We start from the raw sequence: 12,500 nt of genomic DNA, 5'->3' as shown, positions 1-12,500 counted from the left end.
TTATTGTGGTTTACCAACATCTAACTTTACATTTGAAGAGAGACAAAATACTATAGAAATATAAAATTTAATACTGGGTCATGCAGAAATTATACTTTACCACCACCAAAAAAATGTATTGTCTCACTTAAAAAACAATTTTATGAAACAACAGACACCCCAGGCTACTGTATCTACCGTATGATAGAGGGGGTATTAGATGTCCTAATCACCTCTGGTACTACTGGGCTGCACAGCCGAGGAACATGATTTGTTTAACTATACATTAAAAATAAATAAATAAATTTAAAAAACAAAACACACCCCTATGGACAGAAATGGAAAGTCATCTTTAAGGCCTTCCTCTTCCCATGCACCTCTAATCTTAGATGAGAATCTTAGAAATACGATTGTTGTTATAAAATACATAGAAGATAAATAGAGAGGGGACTTAAGTCCAATACTGGGGGGGATTACCTTTTCCCCACCTAGGACAGCTGAAGGGGCAGATTCAAAATTTGGGTCAAAATAAGGGTTACAAAAAAATAGAGGGATTATATAAGCTAGACAGCGAAGTACTACCCCATGACTACTGACGAAGAACACTCAGAAAAGTGACACTGAGCCTGCTGTGGGACAACGCTGTTTTCTGACTGTGACTCTGAGCCGAGTGTAGTCAATTCACAAAAAACATTATAAGAACGCAGTACCAAAGCATGGCTCAATGTTGCATGTAGGTATTTGAGTATACACTAAGTAGGCTACAAGCTTATTGTTTTTAGTCCAATACACTTTATAAACTTGAATTCCTCTGTTTTTTTTTTTTTTTTTCATTTGTTTTAAATTATGCTCTAAACGTGTTGGATTCTCCGTGTTGACACGTAGGGTATAATTTCGCGTTAACACGTTAAGTTTGTGTATTTCGTGAATCATGATGCTTTACTGCCACCAACTGGTGTATGGCGTTATTGCTGAAACAACATAAAGCCTTAACTTAAGAAAGCCACTCAACATCCCAATCCACATATGGTATATTGCCATCGGACGGGACCAGAGCGCTAGCGCGCGGCGCCCGTTAAATGATTTTTGCCGAGCCCGAGAGCGGGTCCAGTGCGCTCAGGGGAACACGCCACGAAGTTCCGCGCCCTCGCTGAGTCTCTACTCCTCACGTGGAAAGAGATATGAATAATCAAAGTTTGGGCCTTTTATCCGCAATTTTTCATCAGTCCACCAGGTGGCACATGGAATGTCCCAACACATGTATATTATATTGGGTTTGGGATGGGGTATTTCCGGCCTCCGAATATATTGGAAGTGGGATGGTTGTCCAATTGCTGTCAAATATATTGGAAGTGGGATGGTTGTCCAATTGCAATATATTCTGATGGTGTCAAATATATTGGAAGTGGGATGGTTGTCCAATTGTAATATATTCTGATGGTGTCAAATACATTGGAAGAGGGATGGTTGTCCAATGGCAATATATTCTGATGGTGTCAAATATATTGGAAGTGGGATGGTTGTCCTGATGGTGTCTAATATATTGGAAGTGGGATGGTTGTCCAATTGCAATATATTCTGATGGTGTCAAATATATTGGAAGTGGGATGGTTGTCCTGATGGTGTCTAATATATTGGAAGTGGGATGGTTGTCCAATTGCAATATATTCTGATGGTGTCAAATATATTGGAAGTGGGATGGTTGTCCAATTCCCATACATCCTGATGGTGTCAAATATATTGGAAGAGGGATGGTTGTCCAATTGCAATATATTCTGATGGTGTCAAATATATTGGAAGTGGGATGGTTGTCCTGATGGTGTCTAATATATTGGAAGTGGGATGGTTGTCCAATTGCAATATATTCTGATGGTGTCAAATATATTGGAAGTGGGATGGTTATCCTGATGGTGTCTAATATATTGGAAGTGGGATGGTTGTCCAATTGCAATATATTCTGATGGTGTCAAATATATTGGAAGTGGGATGGTTGTCCAATTCCCATACATCCTGATGGTGTCAAATATATTGTAAGTGGGATAGTTGTCCAATTCCCCTATATCCTGATGGTGTCAAATATATTGGAAATGAGATGGTTGTCCAATTACCATACATCCTTATGGCTTCAAATATATTGTAAGTGGGATGCTTGTTCAATTACCATATATATTGTGTCAAATATGTTCAAAGTGGGATGGTGTCCCATCACTACATATTGTCATCAGAGCACGTTTTAGGAAAACATAATTGTAATGTCTAAAAATACATTTAGCCATATATCCCATGACTCCCTGATCTCATATCTGTCTTTGGAGTTGTAAAATTCTACTGTCCAAAATCCATATATTTTTTTTTGACTTGAATATATTGGAAGTAGGATTATCAGATCTCAGCTTCAGAACAACATAAGAGGTTTTTACAAACGGGTCTATCTTTGTCTGGGTCTATCTTACTCAGCGTGTGAGTTTGGAGAAGATTGGAGAGAATAAATATTTTCACTCAAAAAAACTAAAAGGGGTCCCCCTATGAGTTGTTTTTAAGTGAAAAAATTTATGTCCTCCAATCATCTCCAAACTCACACCCTGAGTTGATGACACTCAGACTTAGACGAAACTGGTCTTACTTTGAAGATATTTCACTCCTAAGCCAAGATCTGATAATCCAACTTCCAATATATTCCAGTCAAAAACATATATGGGTTTTTGACAGTAGAATTTTACACTTCTAATTACAGAAAAAGGATCAGAGGGACTTGGGCTGTATGGAAACATGTATTTTTTTTAACTATATAAAATGTTTTCCCAAAATGTATAAGTCTTTACTTTAACCATCCCAATTGCAATATATTTGACACAAGTGTTATATATTATATTTAAGCAGTACATTTCTTCGTAGATGTCTTTCAGTAACTGTAAAACATTTATTTTAATTATTTGTAATTTGCTAAGACACATGGAAGACCTTTACATCCCGAGGTAGTGATAGCTTACAACCTGGTCTCACACCTACTTGTGATATAGTCACATATATAGGAGACTGCAATTCATGCTGAAAATATGCGATATGTCACGAATTGCAGATTACTATATCACGAGTAGGTGTGAGACCGGGCTGTAGCTTAACATTACTGGCTGATGTAACTTTGCTAACTGACAAAGCGACACATTTATGTTATGATTAAAACCAATATTTAACAAAAAATATATTCATTAAACACATGAAAAGTGTTGTATTCTAATCAAATGATATTTAAACTCCCGCACGAGTTATGCACAGGGGCCGTGTCTTCATTAATTCAGACTTATTATCCTGGATTTAAGTCCTTTATAGAGTATTTAGTTATTTTTTATAACGTCTCTTCCTTACACATGTAAACAATCGTACACACACAAAAATGCGTGTATTTGTATAACTAAAAATGTGAGTCTGTAAACAAGTTTTAGTCCCCACACCGAGATTATATCCATCTACACACAGACAAAGAGAGAGTCCACCAGTTTCGCTACACTACACTTTGTTTGGGTTTTTATGTACTGTTTCTAATTCTATATTTTTGTTGTGATATCAGTTATAATTGAATATGTATTTTGTCTCGTTCACCAGTGATATTTTTCAGTTACTGTAGTTAAAACAGCATTTAACTAATCCATACGGGCCTACTTACATATTCATGATTGGATTTACATCACACACTGTAGCTGACACGAAACATAAATCCTTTGTGAACGTAGTCCCTACGTTTCATCTGAATTATTCATAACATAGTGAGCGAAGCACTGACCTATGGCTACGTTGAGCCCTACGTGAGCAGTGTGAAGACAGCAATATTAGTAAGCTGATCCCCATAGCAACTGGAAGTTAATTTTTCACAATAAAAAACCTCTGGTGTTTAGTACCTTAAAATTTGTAAACATGCATATTATTATATAACTTCATTCATAACATGCTCTAAAGCTTTTCATAATTGTATATCAAACAAACATCACTATTCTCTCACACTATGTGTGTGACACATACTGAGATTTGACATTGATAAATTATGTGCATTCTTTTAATAGCATACTGCTAAACAATACAGTGTCAATACAAACCCATGGTGAAATTAACTTTCCAGATCCTCCTCTTTCTGTAAACGTATTGTATGTTTAACGATACATTAAGTTACTCATGTTTTATTTAATTATGTGTATCTACTTCTATATATAAATTAAGAGAGGATAAATCTCCTTCAAAATGAAATTGAACAAAAAATTCTGAATTAAAAAAGGGCTTTTTCAGCAGTTCAGTGGTGGTTGAAGTGAGGGGTTTATATATATATATATATATATATATATATATATATATATATATATATATATGTGTGTGTGTGTGTGTGTGTGTGCTTTTAAACGTATTTATATATGTATAATGTTAATACAAAATCTCATAAAAAACATGGTCAAATCCAATACGCTTAGAGACCAACGACATTCCTTACACCTGGACCCCCATGACTACTGACGAAGAACACTCAGAAAAGTGACACTGAGCCTGCTGTGGGCCAACGCTGTTTTCTGACTGTGACTCTGAGCCGAGTGTAGTCAATTCACAAAAAACATTATAAGAACGCAGTACCAAAGCATGGCTCAATTTTGCATGTAGGTATTTGAGTATACACTAAGTAGGCTACAAGCTTATTGTTTTTAGTCCAATACACTTTATAAACTTGAATTCCTCTGTTTTTTTTTCATTTGTTTTAAATTATGCTCTAAACGTGTTGGATTCTCCGTGTTGACACGTAGCGTATAATTTCGTGTTAACACGTTAAGGTATTGACGCGTTATGAACGTGTTAACACGTTAAGTTTGTGTATTTCGTGAATCATGATGCTTTACTGCCACCAACTGGTGTATGGCGTTATTGCTGAAACAACATAAAGCCTTAACTTACCAAATAACGGAAACAATTCCAGTGTTTAATGTTCTGAACAATGTTTATGAGATTTTGTATAAACATTATACAAACATAATATTTATATAAACATAAATACGTTTAAAAGCGCACACAAACATAGATATATATACCCCTCACTTCAACCACCACTGAATTTACTGCTGAAAAAAGCCCTTTTTTAATTCAGATTTTTTTGTTCAATATAATTTTGAAGGAGATTTATCCTATCTTAACATATATAAGTATGTGGCCACAAATGGGTCCACAATTCCATTTAGACCTAACAGGTGGTGGTGGGGTCTTAGTTCCGAAAAGCCATTTAGTGGACAAAATAGCAGTTGCTTACCTCTTCGTAGTACCACACCATCCCAATCCACATATATGATACGCCGCTTGGTGGACCTTATCGGCCTAGCGCGCGGCGCCCCCTAGACGATTTACTTTGCAGAGCCCGGGGTCGGGTCCTGGGCACACGTGGTGAGAGCTAAAAATCCTCAAAGTTTGGGCCTTTTACCCGCACTTTTGCATCAATCCACCAGGTGGCTCCCGGAACGTCCCGATTCCAATATATTCCATTACAGGCAAATATATTGGGATTGGGATGGCGTATATATTTATCATTCGTTGAAGTGTTTTGTAATGTTTTTAATACTTTTAACATGCCCAACATCCATAGACATTAACATTTTTAAAGTGTTGGCTACTTTGATAAGGCAACACAAACGTCCTTTCACAAAGTTTCCAACTATCTTTGATATATGTATAATGCCAGTAAACCGACAAACACGTAACCACAGTGAGCCAGCCTGCCCTTCTGAAACTCTTGTCCGAACGCCTTACTTTCAAATTTTCAAGTTAGCTAATGTTACTGCTGCATTACTTAAGGTGGAAGCGAAAAATTTAAAAGCTTCTGAGCGAACACCAGTCAGAATGTCAACACTAGAACTATCAGGATTTTCATATACCCCCTTTTTCTACCAGAGGCTGCCAAATGGCAGTGCTGGGGTAATTTGCAACCCATTAGGCCACATTTTGTTATGTACATTAAGCCACTACTAGGTGCTAAAACGGGGGGATGGGTGATAGTGTGAACTGTGTTGACTGACAAAGCTCTGAGAGTCACAGCAGGCACAGACTTTCAGGAGTTTAGTTTAGGGCAACAGTCTCAACAAATAAAAAATATTTTGGTACTTTGGCAGTTTTCTCAGCTGCTGATAATTATTATTATAATCTTTCAAAAATATAATGAAATAATACTTGTTTATTTAGAATACACACAATAAAGAATTATTTAAGCTTTTTAGTTTATATTTGTTGATCTAATGCAGTATTATTTGATGTGAAACCTACAAAAACCTTGAGAAATATAAATAAAAAATTCAGTTAAGTAAAAATTGCTCAAAAATAGTATTTAAGTTTAATTTGAGTCATATTTACTTGTCAAGAAAAACACTTTGCCAATGGGGTGAGATATTTTGACTTAAAACAAGAAAAAATGTCCTGATAATATTCTTTTACTTGGGTTTTTAAATGTTTAAGTAAAAATGTCCTTTTTACAAGTAGCTGAGGGTTGTTTTTTGTATAAATTTATGTAAAAATATCTTTACCTATTGGCAGTTTTTCAAAAGACAAAAACTACTTAAAATAAGGTTACAACATATCAGAGCTATTTTGACTAATCAATATGCCACTTTTTGCACTGTGAAAACAATCCTACATTAGTACAAAGGAGGCAGTTTTTCAAAAGGCAAATTTACTTAAAATCTGAACTTTAGCTATTTTGACAAATCATCAGTGAGAAAACAATCCAAAATTAGTACAAAGGAGGCAGACTTGAGGTGTTTTGGAATTATAGTTCAAATAATGTCTTTGTGTGAGTTTTAGAGAAAGATGACTGCAGACACTGGAAAACTTGTTAATAAAGTGCATAAACTTTATATAATAAACTGCACCAAAGTAAATAGCCTATCTGGCTACATGCTGAGTGAAATAAAATAGAATAAACCTTTCTCACTATAGTACAATATTACAAATATACACGATGGAGGTAACTGAGATGGGTGTGTCAGTGTCAGTCAGGGTGTGTATTCCCTGCCACATACGCCGAGGGTCAGAGGAGGTAAAGTGCTCCTCAATCCAGAGTTTGTAGCAGTGCTTGGCTATAGCTATTAGTCTCTTCATATTGCCAGGAACTCCAGTGGGCGGTACAAAGGACGCTTGTACCCTGAGCGCTTCTATGCTGAGGGATGCCATGCCAAGAAATCTCGGACCACCAGTCTTGTTTTTTGCCCTTCTTTTGTATGCATTAGGTTTCTCCATTTATGTGCATCTGCTTTTCTTTTTTCTGTAAATCAGGACCGGCGTTTGTAGCAGTGCTTGGCTATAGCTATTCCTCTCCTCAGGTTAGCTCTGGCCAAGCTGTATGCTTCCCGGCGTCCTGATCTGAAGGCAGCATCTCTGGCTTTGAGCAATGTGCGAACCTCTCTGTTTATCCAGGGCATTTGAATAGGGAATGTTAATTGTTATGGCAAACTTAAATTTAATGATTAAGTATCACCAGGAAGAAAGATCGATGCTCAAAGAATTCTTTGAGGAGAAGAGAGGAATAAGACAGACAGTCAAAGTCAGTCCACACAGTTGTTGATGTGTTTCAGGACAGAGTTAGTGTAGGTGTCCAAGTGGATGTGTGAGCCTGTGGAGGCTCGGGCAGCATACTCACTCCAGTCGGTGTGCTGGAACTGTTGCTGAAGGAAGGAGTCAGCCCCATCCATCCAGAACTTTACAGTTCTGGTTGAAGGCTTAATCCTCTGCATGACTGGAGTGTATTTGGGAAGCAGGAACAAAGAAAGATGATCGGAAAGTCCAAGATGGGGGTGGGGTGTTGTTTTGAAGCTGGTTAAAGTCGAACCAATGCTGAATCCGGTGTTTGTGCAGTGAATGTTAATTTCCAAAAGTGTCTGTCTGTCGTAACTGTAGTTCGCAAGAGTTATTTGCGCAAGAAAACTGGAGATAGCTAAGTACAGAAGTATAACATCACTAAAACCGGTAAGACGCTGAGCCTCGCAGTGTGATCGTGACGCCATCTTGGTCCTGGGAGACCAAGGACCATTTCCTATGGATATCAAGGTCCCAGAATCTGGAGGAAGAGAGGAGAGGCACGGAATCCACATTGCTCGAGGTACCCTGTAAAGTTTCCACAGTAAGTGGCGGTTTGGGGTCCCATGTCATCTGCTGGTGTGGGTCCACTGTATTTTCTGAGGTCCAAGGTCAACGCAGCCGCCTACCAGGGAGATTTAGATTACTTTATGCTTCCTTATGCTTCCAAGCGGGGTGGGTTAGTGCAGTGTGTAGTGCTGTTGAGAGCGAAGACACCCGCAAGTTCCACAGCACAAGCTCTTAGCACACGGCCAGGTACACCATCAGGGCCAGCTGCCTTCCGTGCATTCACTCTGCTCAGCATGCGACTGACGTCCGAAGTGGAAAGTACAAGTGGGTTGTCGTCGGTGGAGGATCGTTTATTGAAGATATCAATATCATCTGGTCGAAACGAGTGTAAAAGTTGTTCAGCTCATCAGGGAGTGAAGCACTGTTGGTACATGGAACAAAGCTAGTTGGTTTATAGTCAGTCAGGGTGTGTATTCCCTACCACATACGCCGAGGGTCAGAGGAGGTAAAGTGCTCCTCAATCCGGCGTTTGTAGCAGTGCTTGGATATAGCTATTAGTCTCTTCATATTGCCAGGAACTCCAGTGGGCGGTACAAAGGACGCTCGTACCCTGAGCGCTTCTATGCTGAGGGATGCCATGGTAAGAAATCTCAGACCACCAGTCTTGTTTTTTGCCCTTCTTTTGTACGCATTAGGTTTTTCCATTTATGTGCATCTGCTTTTGTTTTTTTTGTGAATCAGGACCGGCGTTTGTAGCAGTGCTTGGCTATAGCTATTCCTCTCCTCAGGTTAGCTCTGACCAAGCTGTATGCTTCCCGGCGTCCTGATCTGAAGGCAGCATCTCTGGCTTTGAGCAGAGTGCGAACCTCTCTGTTCATCCAGGGCTTCTGATTAGGGAATGTTAATTATTATGGCAAACTTAAAATTAGTGATTAAGTATCACCAGGAAGGAAGATTGACGCTCAAAGAATTCTTTGAGGAGAAGAGAGGAATAAGACAGACAGTCAAAGATTGCGTGAATCCGGTGTTTGTGCAGTGAATGTTAATTTCCAAAAGAGTCTGTCTCTTGTAGCTGTAGTTCGCAAGAGTTATTTGCGCAAGAAAACTGGAGATAGCTAAGTACAGAAGTATAACATCACTAAAACTGGTAAGACGCTGAGCCTCGCAGTGTGATCGCGATGCCATCTTGGTCCTGGGAGACCAAGGACCATTTCCTATAGAAATCAAGGTCCCAGAATCTGGAGGAAGAGAGGAGAGGCACGGAATCCACATTGCTCGAGGTACCCTGTAAAGTTTCCACAGTCAGTGGCGGTTTGGGGTCCCATGTCATCTGCTGGTGTGGGTCCACTGTATTTTCTGAGGTCCAAGGTCAACGCAGCCGCCTACCAGGGAGATTTAGATTACTTTATGCTTCCAAGCGAGGTGGGTTAGTGCAGTGTGTAGTGCTGTTGAGATAGCGTCCTCGGTGGATCTGTTGCAACGATAAGCAAACTGGTGTGGGTCCAGCGTAGCAGGCAGGCAGGATTTCAAGTGAGAAAGAACTAGTCTTTTAAAGCACTTGGAAATTATTGGGGTGAGTGCTACAGGTCGAAAGTCATTAAAGTCTGAAGCAGTAGAATGCTTAGGCACAGGCACAATAATGGCTGACTTAAAGATAGATGGTACAGCTGCCTGGGCAAGCGAAACATTAAAGATGTGAGCGAAGACACCCGCAAGTTCCACAGCACAAGCTCTTAGCACACGGCCAGGTACACCATCAGGGCAAGCTGCCTTCTGTGCATTCACTCTGCTCAGCATGTGACTGACGTCCGAATTGGAAAGTACAAGTGGGTTGTCGTCGGTGGAGGATCGTTTATTGAAGATATCAATATCATCTGGTCGAAACGAGCGTAGAAGTTGTTCAGCTCATCAGGGAGTGAAGCACTGTTGGTAGATGGAACAAAGCTAGTTGGTTTATAGTCAGTCAGGGTGTGTATTCCCTGCCACATACGCCGAGGGTCAGAGGAGGTAAAGTGCTCCTCAATCCGTCGTTTGTAGCAGTGCTTGGCTATAGCTATTAGTCTCTTCATATTGCCAGGGACTCCAGTGGGCGGTACAGAGGACGCTTGTACCCTGAGCGCTTGTTGATGCATTTCAGGACAGAGTTAGTGTAGGTGTCCAAGTGGATGTGTGAGCCTGTGCAGGCTCGGGCAGCATACTCACTCCAGTCGGTGTGCTGGAACTGTTGCTGAAGGAAGGAGTCAGCCCCATCCATCCAGAACTTTACAGTTCTGGTTGAAGGCTTAATCCTCTGCATGACTGGAGTGTATTTGGGAAGCAGGAACAAAGAAAGATGATCGGAAAGTCCAAGATGGGGGAGGGGTGTTGTTTTGAAGCTGGTTAAAGTCCAACCGATGCTGAATCCGGTGTTTGTGCAGTGAATGTTAATTTCCAAAAGTGTCTGTCTGTCGTAACTGTAGTTCGCAAGAGTTATTTGCGCAAGAAAACTGGAGATAGCTAAGTACAGAAGTATAACATCACTAAAACCGGTAAGACGCTGAGCCTCGCAGTGTGATCGCGATGCCATCTTGGTCCTGGAAGACCAAGGACCATTTCCTATAGAAATCAAGGTCCCAGAATCTGGAGGAAGAGAGGAGAGGCACGGAATCCACATTGTTCGAGCTACCCTGTAAAGTTTCCACAGTCAGTGGCGGTTTGGTGTCCCATGTCATCTGCTGGTGTGGGTCCACTTTATTTTCTGAGGTCCAAGGTCGACGCAGCCGCCTACCAGGGAGATTTAGATTACTTTATGCTTCCTTATGCTTCCAAGCGAGGTGGGTTAGTGCAGTGTGTAGTGCTGTTGAGATAGCGTCCTCGGTGGATCTGTTGCAACGATAAGCAAACTGGTGTGGGTCCAGCGTAGCAGGCAGGCAGGATTTCAAGTGAGAAAGAACTAGTCTTTTAAAGCACTTGGAAATTATTGAGGTGGGTTATGCAGTGTGTAGTTCTGTTGAGAGCGAAGACACCCGCAAGTTCCACAGCACAAGCACTCAGCACACGGCCAGGTACACCATCAGGGCCAGCTGCCTTCCGTGCATTCACTCTACTCAGCATGCGACTGACGTCCGAAGTGGAAAGTACAAGTGGGTTGTCATCGGTGGAGGATCGTTTATTGAAGATATCATTATCATCTGGTCGAAACGAGCGTAAAAGTTGTTCAGCTTATCAGGGAGTGAAGCACTGTTGGTAAATGGAACAAAGCTAGTTGGTTTATAGTCAGTCAGGGCGTGTATTCCCTGCCACGTACACCGAGGGTCAGAGGAGGTAAAGTGCTCCTCAATCCGGCATTTGTAGCAGTGCTTGGCTATAGCTATTAGTCTCTTCATATTGCCAGGAACTCCAGTGGGCGGTACAAAGGACGCTCGTACCCTGAGCGCTTCTATGCTGAGGGATGCCATGGTAAGAAATCTCAGACCACCAGTCTTGTTTTTTGCCCTTCTTTTGTACGCATTAGGTTTTTCCATTTATGTGCATCTGCTTTTGTTTTTTTTGTGAATCAGGACCGGCGTTTGTAGCAGTGCTTGGCTATAGCTATTCCTCTCCTCAGGTTAGCTCTGACCAAGCTGTATGCTTCCCTGCATCCTGATCTGAAGGCAGCATCTCTGGCTTTGAGCAGAGTGCGAACCTCTCTGTTCATCCAGGGCTTCTGATTAGGGAATGTTAATTATTATGGCAAACTTAAAATTAATGATTAAGTATCACCAGGAAGAAAGATCGACGCTCAAAGAATTCTTTGAGGAGAAGAGAGGAATAAGACAGACAGTCAAAGATTCTCTCTTATCTCTTGAATTTATTGAACAAATCCAAGCCATATATAGGACCCCAGTCACGTACACCATTATTAGATCATGTCTCGTTCCATCAACCCAAACATTCCCTTATTGGTGCCTCGTCATCTCCCTTTTATCTCCGTCCTCTTCGTATTGCCAGGAACTCCAGTGGGCGGTACAAGGACACTTGTACAAGCGCCTCTATGCTAAGGAATGTCATGTTAAGAAATCTTGGACCCTCGTCAACGTCAGAGAGGATCCCAGGCATGTCGCACCCCTTCTGCATAGGAGGTTATTTCGGGCGGGCCGAGCACAACGTGGGCATGGGCGTTTCCAGTGCGGGGCCGTCAGGATTTCAGAGGGCAGTACGAAATGAAGGTGTCTGAACGATGACAACCGACGTGGAGATGCTGCTCTACCGGAAAACCAGACCCGCCTTGGGTAGGCACCTGCCAGGCTTCATAAAAAGAAGCAGAGGGATCCTACCCCATGCTGCGGGTCAGCTTCCAGGGATGGGTTTTGTTTACCCTTCCCGTACCTATCTTTGGGAGACTTAGGCGGCCAGTCCCCTACGCTGAGACAGTCCGAAAACGGCGGCCGCAGGCACAGCGATGT

Source organism: Hoplias malabaricus, unplaced genomic scaffold (assembly GCF_029633855.1).
Source record: "Hoplias malabaricus isolate fHopMal1 unplaced genomic scaffold, fHopMal1.hap1 scaffold_24, whole genome shotgun sequence".
Taxonomy (NCBI): domain Eukaryota; kingdom Metazoa; phylum Chordata; class Actinopteri; order Characiformes; family Erythrinidae; genus Hoplias; species Hoplias malabaricus.
The sequence above is the reverse complement of the archived record's forward strand: the minus strand, read 5'-3'. Positions refer to the sequence as shown.